Consider the following 23,124-nt stretch of genomic DNA (forward strand, 5'->3'; position numbering starts at 1 on the left):
TTAAAGCAGCCTGGGTTTCTTATTTACTTTTGTATTTATATAAATGTCTATTTTAAGAAATATAATTTTGGTATATGGACAGAGAATTGCTAAAGTTATACAATTAATGTTCAATGTAACATTAATAAAAGCACATTGAGTTGTTTTTATGATATAAAAAGCAGTATGGTTTGTTTTAGCCAAATGCCAAAATCTTTACTGTATTTATGTATTTTAAAAAGGGAAGGAAAATAAAATAAAAATAATCAAATTAATATAAGTAAATATTTACCGTAATTTCTGCTTTCCCCCTTTTTGTAGCTTTGCAGTAGCTATAAACTGCAAGCTATAAATATAAAACTTTAGAAATCATACTCTTAAGCCTTGTATTTACCTTGTTACATAATATATAATTGTGTGTTTCTGTGTGTACGATTCTTGCTTAAATTTAGTTAAACTTGTTTATGTTTATGGTATATACTGTTAAGTTGTATCATGCTGTCCAAATTTAAGGTCTCAATCACATATAATGCTACTATGCCTTTTTTTCCAATGTTGTGCAATGTTTTCTGCACAGACGAATATAACTTAATACGATATCATATTTTAATCGATATGTTTTGGAATTATACCTGGTTAAAATGTGGTTTCATTTCAAATTTTATTTCTTTCTGATTGATGATGTGTAAATCATTTCAATAGTCAGGATGGTTTGCATGTCCACCTCAAATAGTAGAACATTCCTTCTGTGATATAGCATTTACAGCATTTATTAATATATTATTTGTCTATTTTGGCAATTGTTGAAATTGAATATCATCTGAAAAACTCTCTCTCTCAAACCTCAGCTTGGGGTAATTTTTATAGTTATAGTTTTTAACAATGTTGTATTAGAGCCATTTAAGTTCTGAATTTAGTTTAAAATGCATGTTTTTATTTGTTCTATCTCCGTTTCATATCTAAGCAGCTTCTTGTTTTGAAACTTTGCATGAGTGGGGGTAGAGGAAAAGATGTTGCTGCTTTAAGGAGTTAATGAAGCAACTCTTAAAATAATCATATCTTTTTCTCAGATTCACATGGATCCCTAAAAACAGATGGTGGTATTTAATGAAGAGTGTAGTGCTGCTGTGTTACATGAGGTCCAAAGCATTTGTGAACCATACTTACTGCAAAAACAAAATGCTTAAGCTTTGGTCTTTTATATGTATTATTCCAACAAGGTAGAATATAGAAGACTAAAATTCTGCAAACTTTTAAGAGGATGTTTCACTCCAGTGAGAACTTGAACAAGCACCTTCTTCAAAATTGCTTTACAAAAGAATGTAGTCATGCTACACTGATTTGCACTTTTATGAATCTTCATCCTGCACTTACAATCACTGTCTTTTCTAAAAATTCTGAGCACTTAGAATAATAGTAGGCTGTAGATAACACAGTGCCTCATGAAGGTATATCACCTTGTTTCTTCACACCATTATGCGATGCATCATTTTGTCTTCACAGTGTGAAGCATTTCATCAAGGAAAATTATTTCCATAAAATCATAGTTTTTTACATGCATACATATCTTCACACACTGAAAACAGACACCCTGTAATACAGCACAATCTAATTATAATTAGAAAAGCAGAATTGTATATGGAATTAGATGTTGCTTACCATTCACATCCAAATCCACCCTCCCTTTTTTAACTTTTGTGTCTAATTGTGAACCTACTTTGAAGTTCATTTAAAATGTGTTGTTTGGAACTACATTACAGTTTTTGGGAAAATATTATAGGATTTTTTAAGAAAGAATAAAAAAATTAATGCACAGAAATAAGCACATAAAGAGCTACTCTTGATCTCCTAACCATGATTAGCAGACCTGGTAAAACTGGCTTATCTACATCTTTTTTCCCCCCTTTTAACATTTTGAGATTAAAACAATGCACATTCCTCATCTTCTTTGTTTAACTATAATTATTTGTAGAATCCTTAGGTATACATCATACCTCTAATGTTTTTTTTGTTCAAATAAATACTACTAAAGAAATCAGAAAATCATGTTCAGCCCAAATCTAACTAAGTAAAATGTGTGATGGTACACCAATCTCAATATGTGTCTTTCATACAAGTTATATCATATTATTCCCACAAATGACCAATGAAGATTAGAATGGCAATTTTGTTCCCTTTGAAAATACAAACCACTTCCAGCCACATTTGTCCATGGCATTACAAAAACAGAAGGTCAATAGTTTATATATAAATGGTTCATGATTCATTTTTTGGAATATTTAAGTAGTATCACAAAAAGTTCCTGCCTATAAATCCAAAAAAATGCTATCAATCAGTAAAGCATATAATCGATCAGAATCTATTTAAAGTATATATTGTTGGATGGCTCGGAGTGGGCCAACAAGGATTTTTGAAAGATATGTTGATGGTAAGAAACCTGAATCACCAACTCCACAAAATATTTTCTATCAGCATAAGAGAAATCTATTAATATTTGGGTTTTTTATTTTTACAATTATAAATAACCTAGGGTGTGTCTTGATAAAATTCAATAAAAAATAACAACAAGAAGAATGATTTAAACCCTAAGGAAAATATCTAAAGACTCTAAATGGATAAAAACAACAAATGATTATCAGCCATATTAGTAAGGTTTTGTAGGCCTAAAATGCATATTTTAATATATCCACCTATCTTTTATTCCTCTTGGCTTCTGAGAGCAGTTCAGGGAGTGGCACGAAATTGGGACTATGTGTAGTGTTGGCCTTTTTTGTGAAATGGAGTGGTTCTACCAGCCTTCAAACAAGTGATGGTACGTCCCTTCCTCAAGAAGCTATCACTGGACCCAAAGGTCTTATGCTCCAGTTGCTAAACAATTGATTGCAACTTGAGAACTACCTGCAATATTTGTAATTTTTCACTAAACGCAGTGAAAATTACATTATTACAGCAAAAATATCTTTGTGAAACTGCTAACATTTCTATATTGTGGCATCTGTTTTCATAGGCCAAAAACTATTTTGCCTGTTAGGTTTGGGTGGATGTGTGGCTATTTCTTTTTATTCTAATGTTAAACAAAATTGGAAGAGAGAAAATTTGAAAGATTTGTAGTTTGTCTTCAAATTTTATCAGAAAAGAAATTATATTAGACTGGATCTAGTGCTTCTTTGAGAGGTTGTCCCTTTCTCATGCCGATGGGTATTGGTATTACATATAAACAAAAAACCAAAACACTGCACTTATACACAATATGTTTATACCATTCTAGCTGTAAGTGCTGAACACCATTTTTTTCATTGAGGTAAAGATGAAAAATCTAATCAGTGTCTTATCTTCAAGCAAGTAATACATTTTAACTAATCATTACTATTTTTTCTTTCTCTTAAAACTTATCTATGAGTTTAACCATATATTTATGTTGGAATATTTGAACATATTAATAGAAAATTAGTATCATTGCTCCCACTCAAAATGGTAACTAGCAGGTCAGCACATAGAAAGATAATACAGCTCTCAAAGTTGCAATTATTTATCTTTTCATCTGCTACAAAATAACTTACAAAATGTTTTGAAGAAATGCATTCTAATTAAAATGACATTTTTGTATTTTTTTAAAAAAAACATTTCTTTCATTTTAAAAAGAAGAATTAGAAGAGGCAAGTAAAGGGACTTATTATTTTGAACTGAAAATAAAGTACAAGTATTCTCTGGTTTAGATTATTCTAATTCTTGTTGACAGCATGTGGAGCATCATGCTACATAATTGGGCAAATTACTTTGGAAGCTTTCTGTTATTTTTAATATCTAACAAAAGGAAATGTATGAAAAATCTTACTGGGATGATGTAACATACACAGCCGGTGGTACCAAGACTTGCACTTACACTGACCAAAATGTTGTAATGATCAATTATTCTATTTCCTAGCCTTTGCCACTGAATTTGAATGCCGAGATCCTTAAAGAACCTAGATGAAGCAGCCAATTGTTCACTAACCCTTTGAAAAGTCAATTTGTGGTGAACATCTGGGTCTTGCAACTTATATAGAAACTGCTTTCTGTTATAAACATTATGTCCCCATTTGATCATGCCTATCAATTAACAATCATCTGATGTGACAAATCCACTAAATACCTTTAAGAAATGCATTGGTCTTTCAATACATTTGAATACTGCATATCTGGCAGCATCAAAAACAAAAAAGTATCCAACATGCCATCAAATTATTAGATTTGTTGATTTTGGCTGAGCAAATGGACAAACTACAGGTAGTTCTTGACCTACAACAGTTCATTTAGTCACAGGGCCAGTTGTTCAACCTCTCGTCTATATGCAGATTCATCACTGTCTTGAATGAGACGAATGACCTTGTATCATCTGCACACTACAAAACTTTAACAGAGGGTTCCCTTGAGGTGCACTCCTGTGAACATACCATTTAGTGACAGCAATCCCAACAGTCAAGTAGATGTTATGGCATGATGTAAGGACTGTTGGGATGGGCATGGCTTGCCAGGTGAGGGAGAGTGCCTATAGTGTTACTGCAAAATGAGTGTAACTGCACTGGGGGTGGCTGCTGCCAGGTGAAGGGAGTCATGCACACAGCCACCATGGTGCAAGTGCAGTGGTGAGCCGCAGGTGCCTGCTGCCCGGCGGGGAATGGTGCACAGATAACTGCAATGGGTGCATTACTTCACATGGACATGCTACAAAACATGAAATCCCCTAAATCTCGTATACTCCATAGTCAGGCTGCTACAGGGAAAAAGTGACAGGACTGTGAGTGACTTATAGGAGCATCTTACAGCCTTCCTTGCCAGTTTCCCTGTTGACTTTGTTTATGGGAAGCCAGTGGGAAAATCACAAATGGTAACTACCTGAACCAGGGAACACTAGTTGTTGTAAGTGTAAGCTAATTGCCAAGTACCTGGATTGTGATCACATGAGCAATGGGGTTGCTGAGATAGCTAGAACTTTGAGCATCAGTCATAACATAAATTTGTTCAGTGCCACTGTAACTTTGAACTGTTACTGAAAGAGTGGTTGTTAACAAAGAACTACTGTATTAAAATATAATTTTATTTTGTTGGCTGTTTAATCTTGTGTTTTTTTATCGTTTATGATTTTATGACATATATACAGTATCTCTATCTTGAGAATTATGGCTAAAGGGCAAGCAGAAATACTGTAATAAATATTTAAAATCATTACGAGATTTGTCACATCAGTTGATTGTTAATTGATAGCAGAGATGGTATTCAGCAGGTTCTGACCAGTTCTGGAAAACAGGTAGTGGAAATTTTGAGTTGTTCGGAGAACTAGTAAATACCACCTTTGACTGGCCCTGCACTCATCTATTCTCTGCCTCCCAAGTCCCAGCTGATCGGGAGGAAATGAGGATTTTGCAGTATCCTTCCCCTGGAGTAAGGAGGGAATGGAGATTTTACAGTATCCTTCCCCTGCCATACCCCCAAGCCATGCCCACAGAACTGGTAGTAAAAAAAAATGAATCCCACCACTGATTGACAGGCATAATAAAATAAAGGCAAAATGTTTTAAAATAGAAATAAATAAACTGAGACTTTCTTGTCCATAATGCAGTATCTTTGGTATCAAATAATGAGTTAACAGTATGCCAACTGTATTTTTAACTTCAGAAAAGAGGTTACAGTATAACTCAAAGTGTTCTCATTGAACCGAGAAGTATTGTACAGAACTAACACCAGACAATGCTGCAGGCAGTTGAAACTTTAAAATAGCCTTAATACAATTCGTACAGATAGTGCAGTAATTCCATCCAGTGGTTAATTTGCATAATAAAAATTTCACAGTCCTACTCAATCTTCTTTTGCACTTTCAAATTTGCTCAGGAGGGTTTCCCAAACTTGGAAGACCCAAGGATCATATAGGAGAAGATGAATCCATTACACAATTGGAAGACAGAGCTCTGTTGGACAAATGCAGTTGGGTACAATCCATTATGTTATATTCAGAGGAACATATAGATCTTTATAAAATCCTGAAAATAAAAAGCAACATGTATTGAACGCGGAAGGAACAGCCAAAGACAAATGCAAGAAATGATGGAGATTGCATCAGAAACGCTAAATTTCCATCCCCCTCCAATAACGTCTGAAATACTTGAGTTCTGAATTAGATTTCATTTGCAGTTTGATAAGTAAAATCTTATTGAAAATAAGATTAAAACATTCTTCCTGAAAAATATCTTTATATAAACATAGATGATAGAAAAATCTTTAAAGACAGGTATGAAAACCTTGGTGAAATCTGGACATCAAAGTACAAGGAGTTTTTTAAGGTCTTTCTTTATGATACTTAAAAGTATCATAAAATACTATAAAAAGCTATATATTTAGTTTAGTATAATGTACAACATGCTGCTTAAATCTTGTTTTCTCATTCAACTGATGCTTCAGCACAGGTGTCTTAGACTGAATTAAAATCTTCTTTCTTATCGGCAGTCAGGACTTGAGAAGAGTTAGCTCTTAATTGTTTGGAACAACTGGTTATGTGCCCAGTTTCTTGACTGTGTGAAGGGGCCCCATTTCCAGGTTGTGTTAAAATCTATGGCTTATAGTATTTCTCAGTTGCTGTGTATATTTATTTTTTGTATTGTGTTTTAATTTATTTAAATTGACTTTATGATTGTTTGCCACCCAGTATTGTTTGACCCTAGCAGCCACACTGTGCTACCCTGCGTGTGCACACACACATATACACACAAACACACACTACAAAAATTTCTAGGTTCTTTATTCAAGACAAATCCCACCAAACAGGTCTTCAAGTGGCATACACAGTGAACAGGTTGAGTTCCCAAAACCTAGCATGACAAGAGGAACTAAGCAAGTCCAGTCCAAAAGGCACAAATGAAGTCAAAGAGAGTAAATCCAAAAGTCAGAGAACGAAGTCATGAGATACATGAAAACACACAGCAGGCAACTAGACATGTTCCAGTGATGCTCAATTCCTCAGTGCATGATTAAATAAGTGATGTCATGTGGTGCTTCACAGTTGGTGAAGTTGTCTCCTCATAGATAATAGAGCCAACTGGCATTGTGCCTCTCTCTTATCTGCCCTGTGCATCTTCGGATTGGGAGGAGGTATGAACTCCACCTCCTTCTCATCCCTAACTGCTGGCAGCTGCTCTTGATTCCTCACCTGGAGCCTCCTGATGAACTTGCTGCAGCTGAGGCTCTATCTACTCAGGCTCAGCCTGTCACTCATCCGAACCACCCGGCTGTTGATTCATCAGGCTTGAACTCACTAATCCCCAATCCGAGTCCACACTTAGCTCCATGTTCCCTTCTCTCAATTCATCCCACTCCTCATCCTTTGAACTCACATCCTGGAGGGGTCTGGGGGAAGATCCATGATACAAATTTGTTTGAGACCCAGTATCCCCAGAAGAAAAAACAGGAGTCTTCTACAACATACAGTGCAAGGACTGTACATAGGACAAACAAGCAGAAGACTAGCAGACTATATCCATGAAAACCAATTAGCAGTCAGAAGACATGATGAAAAGTCCTTAATTTCAAAATACATGGACTCAACTACAGTTTCAATTGGGAAACTATGAGCATCCTAGATCAAGCCAAGTCAAAGAACATCAGAAAATTTCTGCAGACCTGGCAGTCAGACAAATTGGCCATCAATAGGCATATAGAGATAAACAACATCCACATACCATTCAAAAGAGACAATTAAAATCTCCAAAGGAAACAAGAAAACCAAAACATCTCTTCATCAGCAATCAACCCATATGAGCAGAGATTACCACGAAAATTAATACTATACCAGCAATCAAATGAACAATAATGAACCAATGGTGTGTAGCAGCAACCAAAAAAGATAATACAATACTTCATTGTATAAACAGAGACATAGAATCAAAATCACATGAAGTATTATTAGTACCGCTTTATAAAACTTTAGTAAGCCCATACCTGAAATACAACATCCAATCTTGATCACCACATTACAAAAAAGATGCTGAGACTTTGAAAAAAGTGCTGAGAAGAGCAATTAATATGGTTAAGGGCCTGGAGACAAAAGCATATGAAGAACAGTTGCAGGAATTGGGTATGAGCAGTCTAGAGAAAAGGACTAGAGGTGACATGATAACAGTATTCCAGTATTTGAGGGGCTGCCACAAAGAAAAGGAGGTCAATTTATTTTCCAAAGCACCAGAAAGCAAGACAAGAAACAATGTATGGAAACTAATCAAGGAGAGAAGCAACCTGGAATTAAGAAGACACTTCTAAAGTGAGGACAATTAACCAGTGGAACAGTTTGCCATCAGAAGTTATGGGTGTTTCATCACTGGAGGTTTTTAAGAAGAGACCGGACAGCCACTTGTCTGAAATAAGTCCTTTCCAACTCTAGTCTGACTGAAATACTCCAATCAAGGAACTACCAGCACAAATAAACAAGCTAACAGTAAACAACAGCCTAATCAAAGAGTCACCAAGAACACTCCCAACAACATTATTGGATGGCAAGCCATTAATATATAAAAATAAAGAGCAAACCCCATTCCTTTCTGCCCCTGCTGATGTTACTTACTTTGGTAATGAAAAATCTGCAAGAAATCTACCAAGCTAGAGAGCACCAAGAATCTCACAGTTCAATCCTGAGGTACAAATATTCTCTTCTGTTAGTATCACTTGTTTGAGACGGGCAGTCATAAAAATTGAATAAATGAATAAAAGTAAACTCGAAAAGCAAACATGACTAAATAGAAAATATGAATCTAATTAATTACCTGTATTAAATCTCACAGAATTCAACATCTCATTTCAAAAAGGCTGGATATAGAATTACATCTTGAATGTCACAGGATTTATTCTTACTTGAATGAAATTCAGTGACAGGATTCTGTGGGGAAAAAATGTGAAAAAAACAGGTCTCATGCTATTAACACTGTGAATTGGACCTTAATTGTGTGATTGTTGCTACACACCCCTCATTAAATTATTTGCAGACAGTAATTTATTTAAAATACAACATTTATATCTGCCTCAATGAGTGACAAAGGATTACTCTTCCTTCAATTCAAAAGAGTTTACTAAGCATATCTAAATCACATTCTATTTCATCATTAAGGGTAATTATCTAGTTTCTAAAATATGTTTTTATTTAACAAATGGAGAAACATTTTTAATATGTCTTGAGTTTTATTCACTGTAAAAAGATTTTTTCATGCTCAACAATTTTCTAAATCTTGTATTGTTATTCAAAGATATATGAATTGATTCTTGGCGTGACCGACCTTTTATATATGAAATGTTACATACATAACTATTTGAGTGGGGACAAACGAACTGAATACAGTAAGATTTGCCTTTGAATAGATATTTATATGATTTAACTGTAAATAAATATCTTTTACAGAATTGTATCTGAAAAAAATTTAAAGGAATGTATCATGTTCCAGGCTGGTATTATATATATTGTTTAATATTGGTACATATGAAATATGTAGAGCTCTCAGCGGTTAATAGCTAATATTTTTCCCAGTCCTAGTTGTGAAAACTACTGTTTTGCAAATGTCTACATTCCAGTAACATCAGACTGTTTGTGACTAAATTGAGAAGAAAGTGTCAATGATCCAGGGATAAAGGAACAGCAACGAAGCATTAAATAACACAGAGTTTTCTTCTAGCTTCAAAGAATCATAAAAATTCTCTGTAATGGAAGTAAGCCTGAACAAATTAAAAAGGAATGCAGAAAGAATTGTATTTAAGGATAGAGGTGAATTTATCGAAATATTTGACACAATAAAACTTTGAAAAATATGAATTAAACTATTCTTTAATATATGTCACCAAGTTTTTCAAGGAAACAATAGTTCTATACATTTGACTTTTAAACTTTTCAGCAGAACTTTTGCTTTTTCATGTGTATATGTGTTTTGTTACTTTTGGACTCCTGACAATTGCTTGGATTAGTCCCTGAAATTGTTTTGGCAAGATTTACAGAAAAGGTCTTGTATTTAGGGGATGCAGCTGAAGCTCACATACTTTGGCCACCTAATGAGAAGACAGGACTCAGTGGAAAAGACTCTGATGATGGGAAAGATTGAAGGCAAAAGGAGAAGTCCTTGGGAGAAGGGTGGCATATAAATCTAATAAACCAAACTAAACCAAACCAGAAGGGAACAGCAGAGAATGAGATGGTTATAGTGTCATTGATGCAATGAAAATGAATGTGGGCAAACTCCAAGAGACAGGGGAGGCTGGCCTGCTATGGTCCATGGGGTCACAAAGAGTCAAGCACAACTTACAGATTGAACAATAACAACTTCCTTAGGCTAGGAAAGAGTGATTAACCCAAAATCATCTGGTTTTGTACTTAAGGTAAGGCTAGATCTCATGGTTTGCTATTTTCTAGCTTGATGCCTTAAGCAGTACAGCAACTGGGCTCTTTTTTGCTTCATTTACTCATGTTGCAATATCTAAAATTCCTTTTCTACAAAATTAACTATTTTTCCTTACCTAAAAGCTTTAATACCTTGTAGGAAAAGGCAATGGGGAATACTCCTCTATTTTACCAGGAAAACCACATAGGTATACAGGATAAAGTATCAGATGATGGGCCTCTCAGATCAAATAGCATTCAACATGCTACTGGGGAGCAGCTGAACATCTTTCAGAGTACAAATGGTATTTATGATGAGCTAACTAAAACCTTTGGGATGTCTGATGCTGCCATATAGAAAAAGAAAATCTGAAGTTTCGAAAAACAAATTACAGTGGAACACAATGTAAGAAGCATGAACATGGGAATGCTCAACACAATGAAAGATGAAATGAAATAGACTACAGATTGACATCAGGCATGAATGAATTAAACTGGAATTGGACATTTCAGTCAGAAGTTCATACAGTTTGCTACTCAGGATACACACATACAAACACAAAAAAACAAGGAACTCGCTGATTTCAAAGTCGGAAAGAATAAAGCAAAGACAGCACTTACAATACTGTGGTGGAACCATTGGCTGAGGAGGATGAAGTCACTTTAGGGGGAATAAAGGGGCATTCCAAATAACTGTCTATTGGAAGAGGATGAGGAGGCAATGGAGGAAGAGGAGGAGGAATTTTATTGTTCAGTTCAATTTAAAATTCGCAGAAAATCAAGCATCTGGGTTTGGAGACTGGAATAACAAAGTTTTAAGGATGAAAATGTAGTTGAATTATATGGCCTAGGAAATCAAAATGAAGCAGGGGAACAACTTATACTTTTTTTTGCCAATCCAATGTTTCTTTGTTGCCAATACAGTCTTCAAACAACAAAAATGATGCCTCAATACATGGACATCAGCACCTTCTACAGCTGAGATGGCTGAAAATCACCCAGTTGATTTCATGCCTCAAAGCAGGAGTAGAACTTGAAGTCCTGTAGCCCAGTACCTGTAACCACTGCTTAAAACCAAACTAGCTTTCATATACATTTGAATATATGATTCAAATCAGGTATTTGAAACAAAAATATACAGTATTTTCCCAACATTCACCATCCTCATTCATTTTCAGATATCCAAATAATCCAAACATTGTTTACAGAATTTTCTCATTTTGTTTCCACTTAGCCATTCATATCACTTAACAGAATACAATACAGAGGTATGTTGCTCCCGGTTCGGCCAAACCAGTAGTGGTGGGGGTGGGAGGCTCCGCCCATCCACCCAGATGCTTCTGCACATGCACAGAAGCATCATGAGAAAGCGAGAGAACGCATGCACGCACACGAGTGAACTGGTAGTAAAACTGATACAAACTCATCACTGATAAAATAGTATTTTTTTCCTGCTAACTTTCTTTTCTGGAAATAAGAATAATATTGCTCAATTTAGGAACATTTTATGCAGCATGCCACTATTAAGTTTTATTTATTTATATAATACACATTTCTTCAAGACACGAATTAGCAATAAGTTTCTTCTTGAAGTATATGTACAAATGCAGACTTTTAAAAAAGAAGCACATTGATTCCTTTTTTTGAAACTTAAAGAATTGTTTAAACAAAAATTATTTTAAATATAGCTGTCTACCATGCAAGATTGCAGTTCTTTCTCAATCAGAAAAGTCTTTCTCATTCAGTGCATCTTCAAAAATGAATAGAATGTACAGTATGTACGTATGTGAGTGTGAATGAAACCTACCAGCTTCAATAAAATAGCATTTACTCAAACCAAAAGAGAATTTAGTTCAAATAATTCAGGCCATAATGTTATAATTAGATGTTCTGGATCAGCAAGTTTTAATGAGGTTAAAATTATGCAGATCAACACTTTTTAATACTAAAAGGATTTACATTCTGCAAGATATTCTGGCATGATATTTCCAAATCAAATAAAAAATAAAGATGTATTATTGGCCTATCATTTTGTACTTCTAAGGTTATGATTTACTGGTTCTATGAGTCTAAAATATATACTGATTTAAACATAAATTAAAATTGTCTAAAGCAACATGTTGTCATAGTTTTCTGGGGGGAAAAGATAGCTTGTCAGTTATTTTGAAACATGCCCCATTAAATGTTTTTCATTTTAAACTAGGCCCTGATGAGTTTTTCTCATTTTACAGCTTTTTGTTATCAGCTGCCGAAGCATACAAAAACTAGTAGCAAGTTAATTTCACATGGCAGTCTCAAAACCTGACAAGGTGGCAGGAAAAAAATAGAACTTGGCTAATACCCCTAACAGGTAGTCATTTATCATGCAATCTACTTACCACATGATGTTGACTGCTTCAAAGGATGCAGACATTCAGGGGAAGAGAGGAGTACAGCTAACGGAGATAGGTATTTCTAATAAAAGGGGCCTTTATTGTACTTTTATTCTATGAGCTAAACCCTACTCTAGTACCTTACCTACATGGCCTGAAAAAAAGTATTTTTTTATTACTACATGATACTTTCTAATGGACAACATAAACAGCTTACTAAACATTGATATTTTCATTACTAATTACATTTACGAAGCTTACTTTGATATTGAAAAGCATATATTGATTACCTTTATATATATATATATTTGTTTTTAAGACCCTGTTATCCCTTTTATGAGGATGGAGTTCGGAGTATAAGATGCACCTTTTTCCCTCAAAGAGGCTGAAATCTGGGTGCATCTTATACACTGAATACAGCATTTTTGGCCTCCCAACCCCCCCCCTTCACCAAAATGGCCGTGTATAGCCTTTAGGAGAGTTCCAGAGTGCTCCTGGCGGATGGGGAGGGCAGAAATGAGCGAAAAATGGGCTGTATGTTTGCTCAATTTTGCCACCCCAGCCCTAGGAGCTGCACCCTGGCAGAGAAACATTTATTGCTGCCTATGATTGAACTCTCAACTTTCCAAGTGAGAGGCAAGTGTCTTCACTCTAGGCCACAGTGCCTCTCTTGATTATACCATATAATCCCAATATAAATCAGATAGACTCAGCCAAATGCTACCGCCCTTACCTGTCCAGATGAATGGAATAGACAGAGAGGAAGTAATGAAATGAACTCACAGCCAGTTAAGACTCCAAATATTACAGTTCTTTGAGTTGTATAAATATGAGTCTCAGCTTCATCAATTATTGTTGTTGCAAGAAACTTCAATATTTTCTTCAGAGGTATATAACCCAAATCCTCAGAAACACACAAAGACTTGTTTCTCCCCAAAAGAAAGAAAGTCTTTAAAATATTAAATCATTCTCAAATCACAGGAATCCTAAGACTTACTGGCAGCTTTAAAAACTGTATTTTTTTCCTGTTGTATCAACAGCATTAGGCAACAAAACTGTGAATGCTCCATTGCCGTTTTGACCTCAGCGGTACCCTTGAGACTCTGAGTCTTTAGGATAAAGATCATGGAACGTTGGGGAAAAGAAACTGCAGATGCATTCCAGGGCGAAAGATCATTGTGCTCAATAAGAAAATTATTAAATATCATATTCCCATTGAAACTGAAATCTTGTACAAAAATCAATAGATATGAACCATACACAAAGCTCCCAAATGCATTCATTTAGAAACTATGAAGCAAAAATAAATTATCCCTGAAGCAATCTAAATTTATAATGTCTAAGAGGGAATTCTAATGGTATGTGTCTAGTTTTCACTTGCACAATAGTGTAAGTTACACCCTCTTGCAGGCTTCCTCCTTCAAATCTGCCCCATGGGATTCACAATTCTCCAGTTAATCTAATGAGGCAGGAAACTACTAGGAGGAAAGGCTATTTTATCCAGCAGTAGTTTCCATCCCAATGGTGGAAGGATAGTATTTAAATACTATCCTTAAACTGCAATTCTTTGCATGCTCAAGAGTAAGATCCATGTAATCCTCTGGGTTTTATATCAGAATTGGTAGATTGACTGCAATATTTGTTTAAAATTTTACCAAAGCTTGTAATATTTTTCAGTTAATACTTCTGCTCCTGCAAGCTACTTTCAAAGTACTGAACCTGTCGGAGGTCATTTATAAAGTAACTTAAGTTATGCTAATCCTGCATAAAAGTAAATGAGATCATTCACACTGTTATAGCTTAAGGTCACAGCCAAAAAGGCACTTCAGTTGTCATCAGTATGCCTTTATTTGCATCAAAATTCCATCAGAACGAAAAGATGTGAAATATAGCAAAGAATTTTTGTTCACAGATACTAGTCCAAGTCCTAAAATGTAATATTTATCGCTAGGAATCACACACACAAAAAAGAATGTTTAAATACATCTTATTGCCAAGATTCTTTGGCAACAGGAAGTATGCCACAAGATTTCTACACCTGATGATTTTACAAAGTAGGAAATTCATGGGAACATTTTAGTACAATTCAATAGATGTTTTAAGTTTCTTGTCAAACTTAAAACTTATTCCTTCTAAGCCATTGGCAGATTTATTTCTAGATGCTAAAATGCTACCAAAATATAAACAAAATCCAAACATGGCAGCATAAACTGAATCCATTTAAATAAGTTTCTATCTGCAGTCTGAACTTGTAAGATGCTTTCACCAATATATCTTTCCCTCCATTACCATGTTATTCTGACAGATTTCCCTGATGTTAAAAACTTCACATTGGATCTGTTAAAATCAAATACAGTCTCAGAAAGACATCAGAAAATTATTAAGTGAGTTATTGAAAAGACTACCCAGAAATCCAGAGTTGTATAATTCATGGCTGAGAGATTTTGTGACTGAAAGGCTATTATTTTCCCAGAGGGATTGCTGCATAACATTTTGCTGAAAGCAAGAGAAATGCTCACATCAAGGTATATACTTATCAACCCACCCACCCACCCCTATTTAAATTTTCTACCCATTCAATCAAAATGGCATGTCCCCCCAAATTCATGCCACCCTTTCAGGACATTTGAAGTGATTCAGCTGGGAATTTACTATTGCACAGCAGTGTCCTACAAGAAAGTGACATCTCTGACCAATGGTTAAAAAGAAATGTAGGTTGTGTTATTCTTTATCCCTTCTATGTGCTGTTTGAAACTAGGACAAGCTTCAAATAATTGGAAGTCCAGGCTTTCTGTTCATACATTAAATCCCCCACCTGTTGAACAGTATGGATCCATCCACCCAAGTTTATCTGAGGAAAAAGACATAAGTAGCAGAATCTCATTCACTATAATTTTTTCACTGGGCACTCGGATTTGTCCTAGGACAACCTTGATTTACTCGCAGTGACCTCTTTTTCTTACTTGGATTCTACCAGGCACGCTGCCTCCACTTTAACCGAGACTGAAAACCTACAGAGGACCGCTTAAAGCCGGAGAAGAGCATTCCCGATCGTTAAGGTAAACCGGGAAAAAGAGGGAGAAAAGTCGGTTTGCTCGCAAATGTCAATAGATCATATAAGCCCCCTCCCCCCAAATTAACAACATCCCGGCGATGCATTTATAAGATCCGATTTTCCGCTTTGGAATGCAAATCAGGAAGCTGCACTCCCGCGCGGAAAAATGCGCGCCTTACGCGCGTGAGCGCGCGCACGCACACAAAAACACACACATACAAAGCACTAAGAGAGAGAGAGAGAGTCTCTTATCCTCTAGACATTGTACCCAAAACAGAAGATGCAAAGCTGGAAACGTTATAAACTTAGGGCAATGTCAAATTCCTGGTTCCTTGAGAAGCAACGAGACGGCCAGGGATTTACAAGTAACTGTTATAAAGCAACCTCGTTCACTGCTGCCGATCCAAAGAAACTTGGTCGCTCCTCCGCTTTCTTTCCCCACTTGACACCAGCCGCCCCAACTTATTTCCAGATTAGTCCCCAACGAGCCAGGCTACTCACCCCACCTCGGTTGTTGGAGGGTTGTTGTTTTTAACCCCTAACTTGAATGCCTCTTCTCCAAACTGCGGCCAGGATGGAACAAACTGTGTCCAGGACGCCTTTCGAGGGGGCGGGGGCCTGTCCCGAGCAACACGAGTTTTTCAGCAGCGCCCCTTCCAGCAGGGTAATTCCATGGAGAGCGGGGAGGGGGAGGGGAGGGGAGACCGTGGAAGCGCGAAGCGAAGCGCGAGTCGAGCAAGCCCGTTAGGAAATCATGGTGCCTCCTGCTGCGGGGCCAGCGGCGCGGGCAGCTTCGGGCAAGGAGAAAGCCAAAAGCCCGGCCGCCTCTTTTTTTTTTTTTTTTGGTGGGGGTGGGGGGGTAGCTCCCGGGGAAAAGCCCTCCTCACGCCCGGGCAGTGCGGGGCATCCTCGTAGGAGCGGGAGCCCAAGTGGGTACTGCTGCCTGTCACAAGTCCAGCCCGCTTTCGGCACTCAGCGCATGCTGGACTCACCCGGATGCTGGTCCTGCTGCCGGAGAAACATCGCTGTGGAGAAGACACCTGGAGGACCCGCTGCTACTGCCGTTGCAACTGCTGGGCAGTCTAGGGGGAAAAAAGGAAATTCCCGCTTTCGTTATCACCTTCCTCTTCCTGGCTCGGCTTGCCCGCTGCCGGGCTTCCCCTGGCGCTCCGCTCTCCCCTCCCCGCGCTTCAGCGGCACTCTCCTCGCTTCCTGCCTGCGGGATTCCTGGCGGAGTCCAGCGAAAGAGACGGCACTGGCAGAGGCAACACAAGCCGCGTTTAACGCCAAGCTCGCCTCAGCGGCGGCGGCGGCGGCAAACGCAGAGACAACAACCACCGGGAGCTCCAACCAGCCAGTAGAAAAGCCCCCACTCCCCCGCGCCTTATGGCTTTCCCACGTGCTGCGTCTTTCCCCGGTTTATGTTGGCGAAGGGGGAGAGGCCAAAAGGGGAACAGCGTCCAGCGGCCGGGTGTTCGCTCGCGCCTGCCCCACCCCCTCTGCGCGCCGTGCTACTGGGACTTTCCCCTGCCTCCGGTGCCAGGAATCCCGCTTTGCCAAGCTCGCATCCTTGGAGGAAATGGAGGAAAAATGCTGGCCCGCCTTCCAAACCTGCAAGATCGGACGCCGGAGCAAGCAAGCCGCCTTGCTTTACAGCCCAGGGACCTGTTTCTAAGCTTTCTCTCTCCCAGTTCACCTGACGCTACTCGCGGTTAGTCACCCCGCGTTTCATATATCGCTAAGTGTGCAGGCAGCATTTCAACTTGTTTGCTCCTGTTTAGATAAGGTCACCTAAGCTAGGCATGGGACAAGCATGATAACCTGGGCAGAGTAGTCTCCCACCACCACCACCACATCCCCCATCATTGACATCCTCAGGAATGGTGACGTGTGTAAATGTGTGTCTGTTTGTGTGTGCAAATGATACCTCTTGCAATGCGATGCTGAAGTCAGGCAAATGTTGCCTCTAAGAAGTACTTGCATGCAAGTATGAAATCACATTATTTGCATAGGTGGGCATCCTGGTGGTTTCTTTCCTAGCCGCTCTCTGTCCTCATGACATTACCTTCATCTGATTTCTAGCCCATGAATGAATGGTTTTGCAAGATGGCTACACCAATTTTTAAGGAATGATTTCCCCCTTCAGCTAGCAAGTAACCAGTGTTAGTTTCAAGGTGAGTGTATTTTGACACGCTTCACTGTATTCTGTTTATACTACAGTTTGACGGCGGAAGGGGGGGGGGAGAATGGATGGGTGGGAATACCCAGCAACTATTGGCCACTTCAGGCAGCAACACCAGATGCAGTCACACTTCCCTCTCTTGGAATCCTGCCTCTATTCTCTCCCTTTTCCCTCCAGTAAGAAAGATCAAAACAAAACAGCAGCAACTGCACTTCCGATGTAGTGAATAAGGGAGATGACCTTGACAGAGATCATTTATTTATTTGTTTATTTAATTTATATAGCCACCTATCGCCAAAAGCAATTATGCCTAAGGCAAAAGGAGCTGAAGCATTTTCAAAGTCCAGACTGGCCAGATAATAGTCAGAAAGGGCTCGGACATGTACAGTATTCACTGAGCTATAAGGAGGAGGAGAAGATACAACACAGTCTTGTAAGATTTTGTCATTGTAACAAATCTCAATAAAATTACTTTTGGATTCCTTGTGGAATTGATTTCCTAATCAAGCCTACCTTGCGGGGTTGACATATAAGTAGTTGTCTACAATATGCCAAACATCTGAATGAATTATCTTGGGAGAAAGGGGAAGAGCTGCAGTCAGGGCAGTGGTTAGATAAGGGGCAGCTTATCCCTTCCTTCTAGGGATGTGGTAGCTCAGTGGCTAAGACACTGAGCTTGTCGATCAGAAAGGTCTGTGGTTTGAATCCCTGGTGTCGTGTAACAAAATGAGCTCCCATTACTTTTCCCAGCTCACGCCAACCTAGCAGTTCGAAAACATGTAAAAATGCAAGTAGAAAAATAGGAACAACCCTTGGTGGGAAGGTTACAGTGTTCCGAGATGTCTTCGGACAGTGCTGGCTCTTTGACTTTGAAACATAGGTGAGTACTGCTCCCTAGATTCGGGAACTACCTTTACCTTTACCTTTACCTTATCCCTCCCTTGGAATCATCTCAGAAGGGACCCTCCCTAGTCTTTTGAGCTATAAAGGCACAGGGGAGGAATATACAGTACTTTTAGACTTGCAGGATTCTGTTAATGTAAACTTACAATAAAATAGAGCTAGTTTTTCTTGCCTGGATTACCTTGCAAGGCTGATATCAGTAAAATGAGTGATGTGCTTTCTCAAATTTCAGGAACCCCTATTTTACGTGTTTTTCTCCCAGTTGCTAATCAGCTGTCAGGCAATCTTGTTTTGACAGTGGGTTTAACATGCTTTCAAACTTCAACAGTTCCACTCCACAACCCCATTGCCCAAACAATTTCTATGACCAGCTGGTTGGCAATAGGGGAGAGAGGGAGATGCTTACTGAAGCAAGAAGCCTACCAGTTGATTGTTAGAATTATCCAATAAAGTGGACAGAAAGTAATTCTTTATTTTACATTACTGCACATTCAGAAAAACTGCAGCTGCTTGTAATGCAAACCATTGTTTTGGTCCTCATTTCCGAAACAACTTTGAACAATTATTCTGCTTTGCCTTCCATATAACAGCCCTTCAGAAGGGAACTATCAGCCTCCTCACAGCCTTCTGCAGGCTATCTACTTCCTCCAACCATTTCTCAGTGGGTTTTCTTACCTCTCCCCACCCCCATCTTGTCATCATTCTTTTTTTTTCTCCATTGGAAGAAAATTTTAGTTTTTCAATGTCCCTTCCAGAGTGCCTTAGTGGTTCATAACAAACAAGACAGCAGCTGTTGTATCATGACTGGAGCTTTTGCACATGCATAAGACTTGACACACCTAGAAAATAGATCTCTCTATATATAACTATATAATTAATATATAAAAATTAATAACAGAATAATAACAGAATAATAGAATTGAAAGGACCTTGGAGTTCCATCCCATGTTCAAGCAAGAGACCCTATATCATTTCAGATGAATGGCTGTCCAATCTCTTCTTAAAAACCTCTTGTGATGGATCATCCACAACATCTGGAGGCAAGCCGTTCCATTGATTAATTGGTCTCACTGTTACTAAATTTCTCTTAGTTCTAAGTTGCATCTTTCCTTGATAAGTTTCAAATCTGCTACTTCTTGTCTTGCCTTCAATTATGATGTCAATATCACCATCTTGTTTGTTTTGAGCTCATTTACAGATGCTGCTTGTACTTTCTAAAATGCTAGAACTGAATGCAATAATCTAGATGTTTGTTGACCCACAAAGAGGATCAACGTTTTCCCTTGATCCTGACAGTATACTTCATAGAATATATTTCTTTTTTTCATAGATGCATCACACTATGGGATGATGTTTAGCCTGTGATCTATTGCAACATCCTTCTTGCATGTGGTGCTGTCCAATATTACCCCCTCCCATACTCATATCTTTGATTTTTCTAATCCAAATCTAGAACTTTGCATTTGTCCCAATTGGAGTACATCTGGTTAGTTTGGACCCATTTGTTGAGCTTGTCAAGTTCCTACTGAATTTTAAGACTGTCTCTAAGGAGTTTGCTGCCCTTCTCATCTTTATGTCATCTGTAAGTGCACAATTGAAATTTTGTAACCATTGTAATCATCCAAATTATTAATTTGTTAAGCAGCACGGAGTCTAGAATGCAGTTCAAGGCTTCCTTTCAGCTTGAAACAGAGCTACTGAGGTACACTGTTTAGATAGGATTGTTCAACTAGCTTTGATTATTTTTTAATATAAATTGAAGGTATTTCCAATCCACTTGAAAATAAAGTAAAAAATAAAGATGGGGTGGAGGGCTGGGAAATGAGAAACTTTCTCTGCAATGTAAGTAATAATTCAGACAAATGAAAAATAAAATTTAATACAGCAGGTGGCAGCATATAGCTGACTTTAGGTGATCTAAAAAAATTAGGAAAGGCTTGGATGGGAGACCATGGAGAAATTCAAGAGTGAAAGGTTAGACTGGGAAGCAAAAACACATGGGAAGTACACACAGACACACACACACCCACAGTAATTCTGGACAGAGGCAATGCCAGATTTCCATGCTTCTTAGATGTATCCTTCTACAAGGATAAACATCTGTTGTCTTCTCAAGATTAAACAAATCAAAAATTATCCAATCCACAAATCATTCCTATAGCTGAAACTGTGGTTACTAAGATTAAATGTTCAGGTACTTTCTGGATTCAGACATCCCCAGTTAGATTCTTTTAGTTGTATTTTCTATCTAGGGATTTTTTTCTATTGTGTTTCTTCCAATGGTATTGTTTTTAATATCAAGTTTACAAAAGAGTACAAAAAAATAAACAGTGGTGGAAACAACAAAATACTGAAGTCAATAACAAAAAATAAAAATGGAATGTTTAAATGGTTTAATGTTTTAGGAAAACATTAAATTTCTATAATAAAAGAATAATTTGTTAATACATCCCATGCGAACTATGAATTCAAAAGACTTTTTCAAATTGACTGTAATGTCATTTCACAGTTTCGGACAGTCCAAATTGAACATGGCAAGACAAGACAAGACAAGATCTTGCTGGATACAAGGGGTGAGTCAGAGAGACAAAGAGACTGAGGTAGGGGCCCGTGCGCCTAACGGCACGCGAATCATATATCTATAAACCAAAATAGCAATAATACATTCTGGATTAGTGTATTTGAGATTGTGATTTTATTTTATTTCAAAATGACCAGCTTAGTTCAATGTAATAGCTGTTTTGCACCTGTCTTTCGCAGTACTCTTTTCAAATTTGGATACTGTCCCCTTTGTAAACAAATTACATAGACAGATTACCTATCTAGAATCTCTAATCTGTGCTCTTCAAGCAGAAAATAGGTGTCCAATTCGGCCATTCCACTCTATGGAGATGCCACACTATTAGCCCCCTCTACCGCAAAGATTCTGCAGGAGAAGAGCAATCTGGACAACCATGGGATCTGGAGGGTGAGAGCTGTGAACCATAAACACAAAGCTTTTGCTGTGACCCAACATAACAGATATAGCGCCCTTGCTGACCTTAATGGGGACACTAAAGAGATAGTCCAAGGTAGTTGTGATAATGATGACTCAAATAAGCAGGGGATCGTGGCCCAAAATGAAGAACTTTCTTCGGAAAGGCGAAATGGGGAACTAGGTATCATACATCAGTCGCACAAGAAGAGCAAGGTATGCAAAAAGAGAAGTCACCTTCTGATTGGTGATTCAATCGTAAGGGATGTAAATTTAGGAAAGGATATGAAGGTTTTAAAAGAGGTCAGGTGTCTGCCAGGTGCTATTGCCAGCAGAGACAAGAAGTGTATTCTTAAGATAGTCAAGAATGCAAGTAAGGACTGTGACATTGATGCTATTATACATCTTGGCACTAATGATCTGTCCCAAAAAGATGTACTTTCTGTGAAGAATGATTTCCAGAGCTTGGGGTATGAACTTAATAGTATAGGTTGTAGGCTTATCTTTTCAGAGGTTTTACCAGTATATAAGGAACAAAACGGGAAGGGACAGCGTGTAGCAGAGTTTAATGTGTGGCTAAAGGAGTGGTGTAAAAGGGAAGGGTTTGGTTTTATTAGTCATGATGCCTGTAGCTGGTCCAATGAAAAACTGTACAAAAGAGATGGTTTGCACCCATCCAAGAAAGGGACTGATTTACTTGGCATTAAATTCACAGATTTTCTGGATAAATATTTAAACTGAACAGTGGGGACAGAGAATTAATAGATACAGAACATTTCTATCCTCAGCAATCTAAAATTCATAGGGTTATCAGTGCTTGTAACATAGAGCCAAGGTGGCGCAGTGGTTAAATGCAGCACTGCAGGCTACTGCTAGATCAGCAGGTCAGCGGTTCAAATCTCACCGGCTCAGGGTTGACTCAGCCTTCCATCCTTCCGAGGTGGGTAAAATGAGGACCCAGATTGTTGGGGGCAATATGCTGACTCTCTGTAAACCGCTTAGAGAGACCTGAAAGGCCTATGAAGCGGTATATAAGTCTACTGCTATTGCTATAGATGTTTGTGCGGGTAAGATTATCACTCCTGCTGTCAAGCAAAACCAAGCATTTAATAGTGAGTGCCATACCATGTGCATGAATCATACAAGTGGCAAGAAAATAGGGGCAGTCAGGCATAACACAGGTTATGTAGACAGTAAACACAGGGTCAAGTAAAATGGACTCAAATGTCTATACGCCAATGCACACAGTATGAGGAATAAACAAGGTGAATTAGAAAT

The 23,124-nt window shown here is 38.0% G+C and overlaps 1 protein-coding gene across 1 annotated transcript in view; it reads right to left on the bottom strand.

Moving 5' to 3' along the window:
- The window catches only part of SGCD (sarcoglycan delta), a 468,122-nt gene extending 451,012 nt beyond the window's left edge, over positions 1-17,110 (bottom strand). The window contains exon 1 of the mRNA XM_087709402.1: positions 16,289-17,110. The gene's annotated coding sequence lies outside the window, so the exon portion shown is untranslated. The remainder of the gene's footprint in view (positions 1-16,288) is intronic.
- Positions 17,111-23,124: the final 6,014 nt, after the last annotated feature.

The sequence above is a fragment of the Thamnophis sirtalis genome, unplaced genomic scaffold, assembly GCF_051295495.1.
Source record: "Thamnophis sirtalis isolate CommonGarterSnake01/CBP01778 unplaced genomic scaffold, rThaSir2_p1.2 scaffold_3, whole genome shotgun sequence".
NCBI classification, from domain to species: Eukaryota; Metazoa; Chordata; class Lepidosauria; order Squamata; family Natricidae; genus Thamnophis; species Thamnophis sirtalis.